At 41.0% G+C, this 3,067-nt stretch overlaps 1 non-coding gene across 1 annotated transcript; it reads right to left on the bottom strand.

Annotated features, from left to right (window-relative positions):
- Nucleotides 1-210: 210 nt before the first annotated feature.
- On the bottom strand, nt 211-348 carry LOC119935929. The gene has a single exon (XR_005453527.1). It is a non-coding gene; the product is annotated as a small nucleolar RNA SNORA7 (small nucleolar RNA).
- Between the last annotated feature and the right edge of the window lie 2,719 nt (nt 349-3,067).

Here is a 3,067-nt window from a genome sequence, read left to right as displayed (position 1 = left end):
TCGAGTCATCTCCAACCCATAGTAACACCATGAACACAACTCTCCCAGAACGTCCCACCTCCATTCGCAATCGTTCTGGTAGTGGATCCATAGAGTTTTCTTGGTAAAAATACAGAAGTGGTTTACCACTGCTTCCTTCCACGCAGTAAACATGAGTCTCTACCCTTGACTCTCTCCTGAGCAATTGCTGCTCAGGACAGGTGAGTTTTGACTTGTAGCAGATTGCCTTCCACTCGTTAGCCACTGCCCAAGCTAGGAATGGAATGGGTAGGCCTCTGTTTGACTCTCCCTCTCATAGTCAAGACTGGTAGAATACTGGACATTCTCCAGGTGCAACCCTGAGCAGTCTAGACACTGTTTAGTTCTCTCAAAACATTGAAAAATTCAAAATAATATTTTATCAGCCAAGTGTTAGAAGTCACCATCACCTGTGGTAATTATTGACCGCATATTGTGTACAGAGCACTGTACTAACTGCCTGGGAGATAATGAAACAAACATAGTTTGTAGGCATGCTCCCTGCACATAAAGAGCTTAAAGTCTAGAGGACGAACCAACAATTTTGTAGGCGGGGGGTAGATTAAGCTAATTCACTCAGAGTATCTGATTCTCTCCTTGATTGTTTTCTCTATCTGTAATTTAATTTAATGTCTGCCTCCCACCGTAGACTGTAAACTCCTTGTCTGCAGGAATCGCAACTACCAACTCTAATGCATAGTAATAATGGCATTTATTAATCACTTACTATGTGCAAAGCACTGTTCTAAGCACTGGGAAGGTTACAAGGTGATCAGGTTGTCCCACTGGGGGCTCACAGTCTTAATCCCCATTTTACAGATGAGGTAACCGAGGGCCAGAGAAGTTGGGCCAATGGGCAGAGCTGGGATTTGAACCCATAACCTCTGAATCCAAAGCCCATGCTCTTTTCACTGAGCCACGCTGCTTCTCTAATAATAGTACTTTCCCAAGTGCTTAGAACAGTGCTCTGCACATCATAAGTGCCCAGTAGATACTACTGATCAGTTGATCGATTGATTGTGAAGCAAGAAGCCACAGATAATCTGGCTGGGAAAGAGGAAAGAAGAGGAAGCCTTCGTTCAATAAATTAAAATATTTGATGGACAGATATTGAATTCACCATACTCAGCATAACTAATTACTACTTTGGAAGGCTTTCAAACTACATGGGTTTCTTCAAATGCGCAACTTCCTTTTTTTTTGAAATAGCCTATCTAGACCCTCCTTAAGAAAACTAACCAGATCTCACTGGAATAAAATGAGTTATATCATCCAGGCATTGGAGATCAATAAATAAATGTTTAATTTTTGGATCAAATTCTGATGGCAATTGTGTGTCAACAGATACACTGAAAAATCAGATGGCATACACTGAATTTCAGAGTCTGTTTTGCAAGTTACAACTCTGTACACCCCTAGTCACCCTTAAAACTTAAATCTGTCCCAGTCAAATTTATATTAAAAGAGTCTGGGGAGACAGGAAGACCCATTGTTTTTTTCCATGAAAACATGGGGGTCCCCCTAGTTGAAAGGAAAGAGCACAGGCTGGGGAACCAGAGGTCATGGGTTCTAATCCCAGCTTCGCCATTTGTCAGCTGTGTGACCTTGGGCAAGTCACTTAACTTCTCTGTGCTTCAATTCCCTCATCTGTAAAATGGGGATGAAGACTGTGAGCCCCACCGGGGATACTCTAATTACCATGTATCTACCCCAGCGCTTAGAACAGTGCTCGGCACATGGTAAGCACTTAACAAATACCAACATTATTATTATTCTCCATAATCTAGTGGAGCTTCATTTGCCAAGATTGTCTCAGAAATTTGGGGGACATAAAATGAATCTTCTGAAGGAAGTGGTGTTGTCCCAGATCTGCCATTTGCCTTCTGTGTGTCTTCAGGGAAGTCACTCAACTTCTCTTATACTCTACTGTGTCTACTAGCTCAAATTTTTTTTTAACATCAGTTTCCCCACTAGAATGTAAACTCCTTGACAGCAGGGATTGTATCTACCAACTCTATGGTATTATACTCTCCCAAGAGCTTTGTACAGTGCTCTGCACACAGTAAGTGCTCAATAAACACCATTGATTGATAAGTGAACTAGGTTCCCTTAGCAGAGTGAAGGAAGAAGCTTCTATGTTTTTGCAGAATTAGAGGAGCAATCTGTGACTTCCAAAAAAGCTTCCACTTCTCTTTGGGTAGGAAAAACAAGCCTCAAAAAAAGGCTGAAATTTGCAAATGGCAAAGCTGCATCTAGGCTTATGATCAAAATCCATTTTTCCACAACTTTTATAAAGAAAATGGATTCAAAGAATGAAGAGAGAAGGAATTCTCTCAGCACAACATGGGAAGGAAAGGAAGATTGCGTCTTAAAATGTTACGCTCTGTCATGGCAATTGATGCCAGGAGGACACATTTTTCCTTTTATTTATAGATCATCATTAATGCCTTACATTCCCACTTTACAACTTTCTGTTAACATTATCTGTGAGGCCTGTTTTCCAGTGAGTCAGCGTACTTCACACAATAGCCCTTTTATAAAATGTAGTTCGCTGTTACCCAGCGCAAAAAGGGAGGCTCTAGTTTTTGAAAGCTTTATCAATGAAATTACAGTGTCAATAAAGGGGCCTCATGTGATGTATTTGTGCATTCTGGATTTATCTTATCACAATCATGACTGTAGGTGTTTGGGAATGGAAGAATAACAGGCAGTTAAAGCATATAGAAAACCAGCGCTTAGAGCAGTGCTTTGCATATAGTAAGCGCTTACTAAATGCCATCAAAAAAAAAACATTCATTGGATAAGAAGAAGAATGGTATTTGTTAAGTGCTTACTATGTGCAAATCATTTTACTAAGTGGTGGGATGGATTCAATAAAAGCAGACTGGACCCAATCCCTGCCCCATTCCGGGGTCCACATGGGGCTCAATTTAAGAGGTAGGGAGGACAGGCATTTTATCCCCATTTAATATATGAAGAAACTGAGGCACTTTCATAAGGTCACACAGCAGGCAAGCGGCAGAGGCAGAATTAGAACCCAGATCCTTTG

The sequence above is a fragment of the Tachyglossus aculeatus genome, chromosome 12 (genome assembly GCF_015852505.1).
Source record: "Tachyglossus aculeatus isolate mTacAcu1 chromosome 12, mTacAcu1.pri, whole genome shotgun sequence".
Taxonomy (NCBI): domain Eukaryota; kingdom Metazoa; phylum Chordata; class Mammalia; order Monotremata; family Tachyglossidae; genus Tachyglossus; species Tachyglossus aculeatus.
Note: the sequence above shows the minus strand (reverse complement) of the source record. Positions and strands in the feature narration are given on the sequence as shown.